The sequence below is a fragment of the Haemorhous mexicanus genome, chromosome Z, assembly GCF_027477595.1.
Source record: "Haemorhous mexicanus isolate bHaeMex1 chromosome Z, bHaeMex1.pri, whole genome shotgun sequence".
NCBI classification, from domain to species: Eukaryota; Metazoa; Chordata; class Aves; order Passeriformes; family Fringillidae; genus Haemorhous; species Haemorhous mexicanus.
In genome coordinates, this window is record NC_082381.1 from 30,319,341 (window position 1) to 30,333,141 (window position 13,801).

General features: G+C 49.8%; 1 long non-coding RNA gene across 1 annotated transcript; it reads right to left on the reverse strand.

Moving 5' to 3' along the window:
* Nucleotides 1-4,417: 4,417 nt before the first annotated feature.
* On the reverse strand, nt 4,418-9,946 carry LOC132322214 (uncharacterized). Its single transcript, XR_009485044.1, has 5 exons — nt 9,525-9,946; nt 7,952-8,072; nt 6,313-6,921; nt 5,836-5,953; nt 4,418-5,458 (listed from the first exon to the last, which is right to left on the reverse strand). It is a non-coding gene; the product is annotated as an uncharacterized LOC132322214 (long non-coding RNA).
* Nucleotides 9,947-13,801: the final 3,855 nt, after the last annotated feature.

Sequence of the window (13,801 nt, forward strand, 5' to 3'; positions counted from 1 at the left end):
TCCTGCAAGCATTTGCATCGTTAGGCGTGCCTCAGGAGATAAAAACAGATAATGGTCCAACATATACAGGCAGGGTGCTTGACAAGTTCTTGAAAAGGTGGGGTGTCAAACACACGTTTGGTATTCCACATTCACCCACAGGTCAGGCAATCATTGAAAGAACACATCATACCCTGAAATCCCTTCTGGACAGACAGAAAAGGGGTGAGCCAGAGGCCACGCCTCACATGAAGTTAAACAAAGCATTGTATGTGTTGAACTTTCTTAATAGCTCATCCTCAGAGCCCAATCCACCCATCTTGAGACATTTTTCGAACAGTTCTCAGGCAAGATTAAGGGAGAATCCTTTAGTCTTGGTCAGAAACCCCGAGTCAGGACAAATAGAGGGTCCTTTCAGACTAATCACTTGGGGCAAGGGTTTTGCTTGTGTTTCCACAGGGCGAGGTCCGAAGTGGGTGTCAGCGCGGCACGTGAAACCGTTCCGGACGCAAGAGCAGGAAAGCACCAGTTCCGGAAGCAGAGAGACGAGTACTCAGACAGAAGAGGAAGTTGAAGTTACAAACAGCAGTTCGGAGAAGACAAAAGAATAAAAGACTTTGGGGATTTTTCTTTCTTTGGGGAGAAAAAGGGTTTGAGAGGAAAAAATGGCAATGTTATGTTACGGGAATGGGATCATAAGGTTTGTAATTCTCATGTGTTCCATTTTGTCATCAATTGCTTCAAATGACGAAGCAAATTTGCCAGTTAAACAACCAAAAAAGAATGTCTGGGAAGCTTTAGCTCAGGCAGCGAATTTAGATAGTATTTGTCTAACTCACTCCAGACCAGGGAGTCCATTTTCGGCATGCATGATTGGGATGCCGGTGGACGAATGGCCAATTCCAGGGCACGCTCCAGTCAAAATCTCACAGGTCGTTAAAGATCCTGTGACGGAGTGGCATGCTTGGACGCATCTTCTTCCTGTGGATTCTACTGAGCCTCAGGAATTGGAGATTTTTGGGTCCATGACAATGGAATTGTGCATGCAATTCGGAATCTTAAATGTGGCAAAAAATAAGACCATTGATGTCACACCGAATCATGAATATTATAAAAATGCATCAGCTTGGTGCAAAAACACAGTAACAACTACAGGGTCACTCCAAGTTCCAGTGCAATTGCCAAAGGGATTGTTTTTGATTTGCGGGGACAGAATTTGGTATGGTGTTCCTGCGAATGCAATGGGAGGTCCATGCAGCATCGGAAAGATTTCAATGTTGTCACCAGATTCAAAAATGCTAAAAAAGTCAAAACGTAAAGAAAAAAGAACATTACAACATTATAGCACAAATTGCGATGATACAGTGTACACTTGGGACAAGGCAAGGAGAATTGCGACAGCAATTTTCTCACCTCAGACAGCGTCGGGGGTGGCCTTGACTCAATTGGACCACATGGGTTGTTGGTTGAGCAAACATGCTCAGTCAGTCTCTCTTGCACTGAGTGACATGTTGAAAGACGTGAGCAGTGTAAGACAGGCAACTCTACAAAACAGGGCAGCGGTCGATTATCTGTTGCTTGCCCATGGACATGGATGTGAAGAATTTGCAGGGATGTGTTGCATGAATCTCTCAGACCATTCACAATCAATTACAGAAAACATCAAAAAGATAAAAGACAGTATAGAAAAACTTGGTGAGATCACTGGATCATGGATTGATGATGTGGTAAAGTTTTTTGACCTTTCTCCCATATGGAGAGAGCTTTTGAAGGTAGGATTTTATATTTTGTTAATTCTTGCAGTTCTCATGATCTTCATACCATGCATCCTTTTGAGTGTACGGCGCATTGTACGTTCGATTACAAAGGAAGTGCTTTTTGTGCAAACAGAAGGGGGAGATGTGGGAGCTCAGCACATCACTCCTGATGTCCAGAGCTACCGAGAGAACCCTTGGGGGGCTCGGGAGCCCTGGAATGTTGCCAAAAGCACTTGGTGGCTTGATTTTGATCCATCTAGAGATGTGCCACCGATGTATGAGGAAATGGAACATGCGAGAACCACTCAGGTGTAAATGGTGAAGGGAAGATATTATTATAGGGTGAATTACAAATTTTGGGGTTTCGGTACAGGGGGGTGGTAGAGACAAGATGGAGGAATCAGGGTGTGCCACCAGGCTTTTCCTTCTTCTTCCTGTCTTCCATCTTCTGGGGTGGTGTTGGCACTTGTGGATTGGTCTGGGATGAGGGTGTACTTAGTGACGAAGATAATAGGTATTGGGGAAAAAATGTAAATATGATATACGTAGTTTTTGTTATAAAAGATGCGGCCGCCTTAGGGGTGGGCAGAGTGCCTTTGGCTGCCGTGTTGGTCAGATCCTTCAGGCAGAGAAAAGGACTTTTTAGATAAGAGATAATAAACAAACTGAAGACCGAAAAAACCTGGCGTCCAGTCTCATCCTTTGAAGCCCAGCGTGCAAGAACCATCCCAAGCGTGTCTGGGGGCAGGGACAGACAGCCGATCCCCCAGAGTTCCGAGAATTGTTTAGCATGGCTCCTCCTTGGGTCTGTCTTTTTAGAGCATGCTTATTCCTTGGTTGTGGTTTTAGTCCATTCTTATCATCTCCAGTTTTAGGGCCTTGGTCTACACCGTCTTCAGACAGTGAGTGCTGATAGTTGGCACTTCTGTAGCAGGTGTTTTCTTCCTATGTTCATTGGACATTATCCCATTTGAGCAGGCATTTTAACACAAGCATACTCATATCAGCTATTTCACTACTATGTCTAAGCTTAACAACAGAAAGAAAACTTTATCTTTCTAAAAAAGTTACTTTAACATCACACACATAGAATCTATTTCAATATTTGCAAAAAGCCAATATTATAATACTATGTATATAACAATCTATTTGTAATATAGGTGAAAGAAGGCACACTTTTCTAAATAACTACTGGCTTTGGTAATGGCTAAAGATAATGTAGATTGGGCATACTCAAGCTGGCTCCTCTAAAAGCCAGGGTCCTTGTTCCCTTCAGCGTGCTCAGCACGACCCTCAACTCCATGGTGCTGTGCAACTGAACCAGCAGGACAGGGACCTTTGCAGCCTGAGCTGCCCTTGTTCCTCTCTGCCCGTACACAGAACACAGCACAGAAGAGAACGGCAGCAGGGCCCTGCGTGTCCCCGTGTGCAAGGGTGACGTTATGATGCTTGTATCCCCATTCGTGTGTTCTGTTTATGCTGGATATCATGTTCTGTGCCTTCAAGACTGGCTCTGAAGAGTGAATGTTTAGCTTTGGTTTTGCTATCAGCCGCTCCCCTACGGCTGGCGGGACACACAGACGGGGCAGTACATAGTGCTGTTTTTGCTTTTTGCTTGGCTTTTCGCTTTGCTCTTGCTCTTGCTTCTGCTTTGCTTCTGCTTTGCTCTTGCTTTTTGCTTCTGCTCGTTCATTAGTTTAGCTAAGCAGTCCAAATTTTTCCTGGACTGTTTCTCCCTTCCCCTTTTTGGACCTACTCAAACCTGCTCTGGACTGGGACCTGGGAAACACCGAGAGTTTGCCCCCGGTGGCTGCAGCAGCTACCCCAGCACTGGAGGGACTGATAACAGAGCAAGCAGCCGCAAGAGAGACTTTCTGAATTTGTCATCTTTTTCAGAGCGGTGAAAGAGTGGTGTCATCCGCTATTGTTCATTTTGTGTGCTGGGGCGTGCTTGGTATGTTAAACAAACAGGTTCCTTCCACTTCTCTCCGAGGAATCCTTCCCAAACTAGTTGGGGGGAGGACCATTGTGGCCTTGCTTTCTGGAGGGGCCCTCTTTTGGAGGTTTTCTCCCAAATTTGTCCCAAACCAGGACACGTGGTCACTCATCATGGAAATGAGAAATGCCCCAAAGCCAATGTCTGTTTAAAAGAGAATACATTACAGATTGCTAGAACTGAACTGCTTAGATACAGTGACCACTGCCTGTTACAAGGTGGCTACAGAATCACAGCCTTGCTGACCCTCTATCTAAACAGAGAAATGTCCATTTCAGCTGCCACAATTGAGTATGTTACAGGTTTCTAAGTGCTGCCTACATATCTCTGTGAGTATCTGTATGAAAAGAACCAAACATGGACTGAATTCCCTGCATATCTGCAGAGCAGGAGTTGAGCGCTCAGTGGAGTCCCGGAGTTTTCTCAGCAGGCCTCTGCAGCGAGTTCTGAGCCAAGGCGTGGCTCTGCTGCCAGCCCAAATCTGCCCTTCCCTTGCCCAGCCTGAGTGCAGGTGGGGCATGTGCTGGCCATGGCCGGAGATTTCCATGGCCAAAATCCTCCAGCATTTCCATCTGCTCATGGCTTTGGGTAGCACAAATCACACAACAGCCATCGCAGCTGACAAATGGCATTTCTTGCAGATTGCCACAGCCGCACTGCTGATCCACAAATCCACCAGAATCAATTTCAGTTGAAAAATGTCATTTATTACAAACTGCTACACCCATGCTGACAATACAGAACTAAACAGATCTCAATTTAGGGTAAAACCAGCAATTTATTAGATTATTACAACCTGTCTATGTAAAAATATACAAAAACCAAGTTCACTTAACCAAACTTGATTTATTGCTAGCCTCCACTATACGCAACTCACTATACACAAAGATCAATTAGGCGTTTAACAACTTAATTTATTACATATTACTACAAATGCAGACCCCATATAGAAATACAAAAATATGCATTCCCTCTCTAAAGACCCCAACAAGAATTCAATAGTTATGCAACTATACATCTATAAACAGAATTTAATACATACATACATGAACATATATAAAAATAAATCTATAACAATCTAACGATGTAAATATAGATTAAATATTATAGATTATATAAAATATATATATAAATACTTCAACCACAACTATTTTTAAATATACAAATATTACTGTACCAGTCTAAATACCAATCCAACTGTATCCATACAAATATACAGCTATGCATCTGGAAACATATGTAAATATATTTAAATACAAATACATCAATATACAACTAAAAATATAAAAATAGGCATCTGTACCAATACAAATACCAATACACTAGTTTTAAAAGATATATACTGAAAACTACATTGATAAATATAAACACCTACAAAGCTGTACACATATGGAAAAATAACTAAACACAGATATTACAACATACATAAAAAAGTAGATACGTATTTACATAAATACGTAACTGCAAACCTGTATGTATATATCTATACGTACATAGAGAGTACATTCATAAAAATAACAAGATACATACAGAAATATACCAATACAAATAGCAAGCTACATATGAAAATATGCATGTAATTATCAGTAACTCCATGCTAGTCCATATATAATTAAACAGCACAAAAAGAAGAAGGATCCCAGCTGCCTCATCTTCAAAGCCTCTCCCTCGGTCTTCTCCTCCCGTGCAGAGCAGCTCTCCTGGACAGGGACAGCAGATGGGGCATCTGGCAAGCAAAGGGAACACTGAGTGAGTACGGGAACGTTTCCCTTGGCAGCAGCTGCACTTCCATCACGGAAGAGGAAATCTCAGAGCCTCCCCAGAAGGGTTGGAAAGAAAAAGCAGGCGAGCGGGCCAGGCTGTGGTGAGCGCAGCCGCGGCGGGACCGTCCCGCAGCCCCGGCAGCCCGGCACAGGCGGCACAGCTGCCGGGCCCTGCCGGCACAGCTGCCTTGGCCAAGGACAGCCCCTGTGCCGGCCGGGGCAGCTGCGCTGAGCGGCCCCAGCACGGGCAGGACCCGCTCCTGCCCCGCCGGGCAGTGCCCACGGCCACAGCCCACGCCACCCTCAGCCCCACCCTGCCTGCCCGGGCCTGTGGCCTCACCCAAGCTCTCTCCAGGGTGGCAGCAGCAGGTCCCCATTCCCTGCTCCTGCTGCTGGCCTTCAGCTTCTCTCTGCTGGCTCCCATCAGGCTCTGGCTGTCCTCAAGGTCTTCCATGCAGCTGGGGAAAAAGTGGAGGCTCTGGAATTGGTTCCAAGGCCTGGCAGAGCTGCAGTCCTGGAGCCCTCTGTGCTCCCTGCTGGCCCCCTCCATCCCCCTCAGCCCCGCCATGCTCTCACTGAAGCCCCAGCCCCCTTCCGTTTCTTCAGCCCCTCACAGTCCTCTCACCCCCCTCAGTCCCTTCTGACCCATCCCGTCCCCCTTAGACCTGCCAGCCCCTCAGCCTGTGCCACTTCCCTGTCACCTCAGTGCCACCATCAGCCTCGGCTGCCCCACAGCCCCCAGCCCCAGCAGCAGCTCAGGCTCCCCGTCCCTTCAGCGCCACCGCCCCCTCAGCCCCCTCAGCCCCCTCTGTCTCACCGTCCTTCAGCAGCTCCTCAGGGGACAGTGCCTGGGGCCAGCGGCAGCTCCCACCGCTCCAGGGACAGCCGGGGCTGGAAGTGCTGCTCTGGCCGGCCCGGCCGCCAGCTCGGACCCAGCACAGGGAGAGGGGACACAGGGGGCACAGGGGGAAAAGCAAGAGGTGAGAAAGGCAGGTGAAGGGGGAAAGAGGTAAAAATGCAGCCTAGGCCTAGGCAAACCGCAACCTATTCATCTAAACATTCATATCCTTCTTACTCTATAACTATACTCATTTATAAATGAAACTTCATCTATATTTTTTTTTTGGACTCTACACAAAAAAATTTAAACTCTGAAAATCTATACAGGTAAATTTATAATAAAATATATCACTTGTCTAACTGAATACATATCCCCATTTAACTCTACAGATCTATCAATATATGCACATATAAACAGAACACTCTAATCTGTAAACAGAACTATACCCTTTGATAAGTAAAATCATAGGAATCTATAAACATATTTACAAGCAGAGGAATTCTACCTGCCCGATGGTCACGGGCTCTCCTCTGTCTCCTCCTGCCACGCAGGGCAGCCCTCCTGGAGATGTTGGTCAGATGGCATCTGGGAAGCCAAGGGAACGCTCAGTCAATATTGGCCCTTGTGCACCTTTCCCTTGGACAGCAATTCTCCTTCTACCAGGGACTGTCAAAGATGGCCTGAAAGGCAGACTCTTACTTGGCAATTTGAAGCATGCCCTTAAAAGAACAGGGACCATTCCAAGTGTTCAAAAGCGTGTTTCAAAACACTGAAGGATCTCAATAAAGTCTCAGCACTCGCAGTGCAAAGGGCACCCACGAGAGCTTGAAACACACACAGCCCCAGGAGCCACAAAGAAGCCCAGCCTTGTTCTTTCTCTGTGCTGACAGACAGACCTCAGTCCTCACTGAAATGCCTGAAGCTGAGGGCTGCTGGGAGCTGAGTCATGAACCAGCTCCATTACCAGGGCCATCTACCAACTGCCCCCTGCAGCGAGCAGCAGCTGCTCCAACTCGACCGTCGGCTCTGGCAGGAAGGGCTGCGAGGGACAGAGCTCCCTACGAGGCCTGCAGGCTGCACCAGCTTGGCTAAGGAATGGATCCAAAGCGCTCCCTCTCTCCTCTTAGGTCTCCCTAATCAGGGCTCATTTAAGTTTCCATTCTGATACTGGACTGACTGTGATGTTTCACTTGGCTGGCCTCTGATGTTCTGCTCCTTGTTTTTCTGGTGGGTCAGCACCAATACCAGCAGACTGGTACTACACTGAGTCAGTGATCTGGACTTCTAGCCTGACTTTTTGCTCTTTTTTTCCCCTGTTCCTTCAAGAGTCGCTCAGCCTGGCCTGCCCTGTCAGCCAGCAGCAAATTTATCCACCGACTTCAGCACAAAGCTGGGACACCCAACTTGGTGACACAACTCCCCCAAGGTCGGCTTTATTCCCTGCTCTCTTGCCACGGCACAGGACTCAGTGCCAGAACCTCTGGAGAAGTGTGGAGGGCAGGGCTAAGGCAGCTTGTGCCAGTGCAGGATTTGAACTCAAGGCACCAGGAAGCACCAAGCCTGCTCAGAGCAGCCATCTCACACCTCTCTAAACCAGTGAGGGCTCTGTCCTTACCAGGCTCCTCGGGCTCCTGGGAACCGTTCCTGCAGCTCTCGGTGCCAGATGCAGCTTCCTCTGCTGCAGCTCTGTCCACAGGCTCCCCTCCTGAGGAATCGGGGGCAACACTGACATTGTCCTGAGCAGAAAAACAGAAAGAAAGGAACCCAAAGATCACTCACTATTTTCCTGGAAACACATCAGGGATACGATAACTCTCCTTCTCCACTCCCAAAAGACATGGAGCACGGAGGAGGGAACACTGCCCATACGGTTCACATGAGCAGCCTTTTAAACTCAGGATTCAGGTGGCCAAGGTGAAACTGAAGCTCTTACAAAATGACCTTTGAGACAAAACATGCGCACAGGAAACCAGAAGACACCAAGTGAGGGGACGTGCCCTCAAGCTCTGACCCTGGCTCATGCCAGAGCTGGGAGAAATCAGCCAGCAGAAAGCCAGGGGCTCTCCCTGCTGCCAGCAAGGACAGAGCTCGCTGCCAGCCCTGCCCAGGGCTGGGTGCTGCAAACCCCCACACAAAGCACACATTTCTGCTTGGGCGTCTCACCACCCCCGGCCAAGCGCTCACACAACCCAGCACGAGGTGGTGCTTTTTGGAGCCCTCTGCTGCTGCCCCATGGGTATGATCCAGGCAAACATTCATGCACCCAGGCCATTCCAAGGATCACATTTGTGATCACGGGCAAAAATCTGGACATTGGGACAGCGGGAAAAAAACCCAACCAAAAAGACAGGAAAAGCCAGAAAACGAGGTAGTGTTTCTATTCCACCGAGGAAGTAAATGTCCACAATGAAACACCTGCAAATTACCTTTGGACACAAGGATATTCTCACTATGACCAGTTCCAGAATATTCATCTCTTCTGCGACAGCACAGCCATCAAAACCCCTAAAGATTCTAAAGATGGTTCTGAACCTGCAACATTTCCTTTTATTACGGAATAAAATGCTTCTGAAAACTGCTAAGTCTGACTTTACAGAAGACAAAAGTGATGCTACTTGAGAAAAAGGTATTGGTAAATCCAAAAAAATCCCTCTCCCCACCTTGAGTCTGCCCTGGCTCATAATCATAAATGTACTGCAGGCAATGGGTCAGCACATGAATAAAAAGAGAGACATTCTTTGGCCAACACGTATAATAATCAGCAAAAGGACAGAGAGCTGCAGCTCCAGCCCCAGCCACGGCTCTGGGAGCACATACACGCACGGCAGGGCTCACACAGCAGCAGCTACAGCTGCAGTCCTGCCCTTGCCTGGCCTTGGCCTTCCCACCCAAAAGAGGCACAGCCCACACCTGCTGCTGGAACAGAGGCACCTCTGGCATGCCCCTCCCTGCACGGGACACTTGGCCTTCAGTGGCAATTCTGCAAACCATCTTCTCATCTTTCCCAGCAAGAAAAACCTCTTTTTCAATTCTTCTTCATTCCCTCTCTCAGAAATCTTTCTTCAGCAAAAAGAATAACTAAATCATGATGAAATAAGTTCAATTAAAGAAGCCGTTGCTTCTCCGCCATGTAACCACGTTTGAAAGCTCTCAGTCCAGCCCCTTTTATCCCCATCCAATGCAATTACCTGAGCAGAGGGAGATCTTTCAGACAGGGACATCCTGATCTCCCGAATCATCTTCTCGACGGCAAGGCCTAGATCTGCTGGCGACCATCCCTCCTGCCCAGGTGCGCTCTGTGCTGAGCTGCAGGCCGTCGATGCTGCACAAGCTGCACTGCCAGCTGGAGTGCTGGGCCCTGAAGTGCCCGGGGTGGCTGCAAGAATCCAAACGCGTTGGTCAGGCTCCACAATGTGGCTGGGGGACAGAGAGCTCGAGTGCTGCCTTGGATCAAACATCACGGGAAGCAGCCAGGAAAACCAGGCAGAGAATCTTTTGGCCTCCTAGGTGCCCCTTCCCGGTAGGCTTGACAACTTCTGGCCGACAGTGAGAGAGCCTTATGGAAAACTACTTCAAAGGGTCACTTTTCCTAACCTTTGGCAAAAGCGAGGCTACAAGTCTTTTCCTACCTCGTGGGTCGTAGGCTGGGGGCTGCTGCTCCCTGGGGAGCTGCCGGACGCTGCAGGGATGGATGCCGAGTACGCTGCGCTCGGCCGGAGGCAGCTGCTCCCCGTAGAGCTCCTGCAAGTGGCTGCGGGGCCCCTCCCGGCCGAGCGGCAGCGGCCGCTCCCCGTGGAGCCCGAGGAAATGGCAGGGCGGGATGCCGAGCACCCCCCGCTCGGCGGGCGGCGGCCGCTCCCCGTAGAGCTCCTGGAAGCGGCTCGGCCCCTCCCGCCGGGCCGGCCTCGGCTGGTCCCTGTGCAGCAGGTGGAAGCTGCAGGGCGGGCGCCGGACGAGCAGCGGCCGCTCCCCGGGGGGCTGCTGCAGGCGGCCGGGCCGGGGGCTGCGCAGCTCCCGCCCGTCCGGCAGCGGCCGCGCCCCGGGCAGCTGCTGGGAGCCGCTGGGCGGGCGCCGGCGGCCCTCCCGCCCCGCCGCCGGCCGCTGCCTGTTGGCCGCGCTGCGGCGCTTGATGCGCAGCAGGAGGTTGGGGCGGTCGCGGCGAAAGCAGGGGTTGCTGTAGTGTAGCCAGGCTCCGGCATCGCCCGGCGCAGCCGAGCCGAGCCAGCCCGGCACCTTGTGGAAGCCGTAGCGGTAGAGCTGCCGCACGAAGCTGCGGAACTGCGTGGCCCGGAAGGTGTGCGGCAGCGGGGCCCGCCCATCGCCACCGCCCCTCTGGGCGTCGCCCGAGCTGAGCAGCTCTCGCTCGAAGAGGGAGCGGTCGATGAGCAGCCCCGTGGCCCGGCTGTCCCAGCGCACGGAGCGGACGCGGGGACTGTTGGCCAGGCGCCAGAGCTTGGCGGGGAAGGTGCTGGCGCGGAGCCCGGCGGGCAGCGGCAGCTCCGCCATGGCGTCGATCGCCGACTGTGGCCGCAACGCCCGCGGCGCAACGGCCGCGGCTGCGCCGGCGGCGCGCGGCCTGAGTGGGGCGCTGCGCTCGGGCCCGCGCGCGCCCAGCGCGGCCCCGGCGCGGGCCGGACTTGGCGGGGACGAGCGCGGCAGAGCCGGGGCTGCGGGCACAGCGCGGGCGGGGCGGCTCCGGGGCCGGCCGGGCTCGGCTCCGCAAACCCTCTCTTTCTCCGCCTGCAGTCATCCTGCTGCCTTTGCTTTGCAATGCAGCCCCAAAGCACCAAGGCAAGGAAGATAAAACGTCCGCTTTCCAGCCCCTCTTGATGCCCGAGGCTGTCTCAAAGGCTTGGGTAAAGCTGGGGTAGACATCATCCATTGCTCCACCCATATCCATCAGTCTGGCTGTCCCGTCACGGGCATCGAGTAGGTTAACCATTACTCCCAATCAACTTCTCCATTTGTCTGGAATGGTTTCCAGGATTAGTTACCCCATCCCCTGTCAGGGGATGGAGGCAAGGCTGATTGACCTGTATTTCCCTGTCCTCCTTACTCCCTTGGAAGAAATCAGTCTATTAGAGCAATTCTGGCTGTTTCTAGCTAGGCAATTCCAGCACAAATAACCAGTAAGAAAAATCAAGCTCTGAATAGAGTCTGTTAAATTCTTTTTTCTGCTACCTTTCTAGGCCACAAGAAAGATCTTGTTTTCTTTTCAGTATTAAACACCTGATTAAAAAAACCCACAAGACCAAAGTCTTCATAGAATATAATTATACCTATTTTTCCAAAGACACGTAACTTAGATTTTCTTTCAGGATTAGACTGAGATGAAAGGACTTGAGAGCTTCCAGAATTTTGATATTTTTGTTGTCTCCAACTGTTTGGAAAACTGTTCAAACACAGTGAAGACATAGTGCTTTTGAAAATGCCATTCTGAATTTTCTATGCTTGTCTTCCATATAAAAGTACCTAGAAGAATTTTAGGAAACCTGTAGCAAGATCCCTTCCTTTCAAAATAAGGAAATGCCAGAGTTTGTTTGATCTTTGATTTTCTATCTTGTGTTTCTGATTCCCATATTTTTATATGCATATGTATCTTTTTTTACTATCGTGGTGACATAGTCCGTTTTCCTTCAGATCCCAAAACCATCAGTGTTCAGAATAGCCAATGGACAACTAATCAATATTCTTTTTCACCTCTTTTATTTCATATTAAACTCAGACACCATTGATCTCTTGGGAATCCAGGACAATGCAGGGAAGATTCAGCTATCAAGCCCTGTGAATTCTCTCTTCTCTCCTTTTCCATTCCCCTTGTTGTTCATCTCTTGCCTGACCTCAGGGCCCTTTCCCCTCCTGTCAGCCCCTCCGTTTGCTGCACTGCAGTGAAGCTCTCAGCTCTGGGTTCCCCAGCGTGGCAGCTCCAGGCTGGGAGCAGCAGAAGCCAACTGTGGCTGAGAGCTCAGACACGCCCTGGGCCAGCTCGGCTTTCAACTGCCAGGGCAGCACGGAGGGAAAGGGGGCAAGAGAGAGCTGAGGATGCTGCCAGAGCAGCCCTTGGGCAGTGCAGGGTGAGAGTGGCTTAAACTGCAGCTGAGCCCCACTGCGGGGGCACAGGAGGCTGCTCTGCCACGGCCGGGGCTGTGCCATCCATCCAGCAGGAAGGCAGTGCCAGTGGGCTCTGATGGGGGAGAGCAGGCTCCTTCCATACCAAAACTTGGTCAGTCCTGCTAAAACCTCCCTTTGTCCTTCTGTCTGAACATTGACAGTGGTTTGCAAAACAGAATGGAAGTGACACGAGACAAGCAATTATAACTTGTAAACAAATTTCCACGGGTTTTTTGTTTGCGTGGGGGTTTTTGGTTTGCTGTGGTGTTTGAGTTGGGTTTGGAGTTTTTTGCATGTGTGTGAGGCTCATATGTGTCCTAAAGTTCTTGTGCATTCATGAGGCTGTGGAGTGGCCTCCACGGGGATCTCCTTGGCCATGCACAAGCCCAGAGAGCAGCACTGGCACCTCAGGCCGAGCACAAAGGAGCACAGGATGATCTGCAGGGTGCTCTGTAACTGGTATGGCACTTTGAGCTGTTGTCCAGTGTGTAAGAACGACATCCCCTCTTCTTCAGATTCTCCTGAAAATGCCCACTGTGGTTGTTTTGTATGATGCAGCTCTCTTAAGCCCCTATCACACTGTATCTGCAGGAGCATTCACACAGATGTTTGCTAAAACAATTCTGCTCCAGCTGAAAAGCACCGGGTACCCTGAGCAATAGCAGTAGGTAAATGGACATAGAGAGACTTCAAGAGCAGAAGCAGCATTAAATGCATGATGATTATGGAGATGTGAAAATACAGAAATCCACCAGTGGTTGCACAGCCCACACATCTCCGCTGGGTTCTGCAGAAGGGCAGCAAATAATGCCCAGGTGTGGAGACCATGAACTGGTGCTGCACTTCTTTGTCATTTGGCAGAGCTGTGGGAGGCAGGGATTAAGGGTGATTTTGGAACAGAAAGAAGAAAGGGACAGACAAATCCCACGTAGAGACAGAGTGGCACTGCTCTGCTGACCCAAGCAGAGCAGGGAACAAGTTGGAAATGAGTGGGAAAAAGTGTTTTGTAAAAGGAAACCATGCTATATAGGCATCAGTGTTCTTGCCACAGCACACAGAGCTTAGAGCATAAATATACATCCCATTGAAATATTCCTGCAAAGTGTTAGAACAATTCCTTTACGTGTGGTTAATTTCCCAAACATACCCATGAACAAATAAAAAACCTGCACAACTACATGTATCATTAACAGGACATTCTGTAGATTCTCACATTAGCACTTGCATAATTATCTATGATACTTGCAAACATGTAAAGATTTTTGTTCTCCGTTTGCTTCTTTAAAACTCACCAAATGTAATGAAATTCTCTTTTGAAACTGCAGGGCCTGCTGTGTGGCCACACAAGCCATTC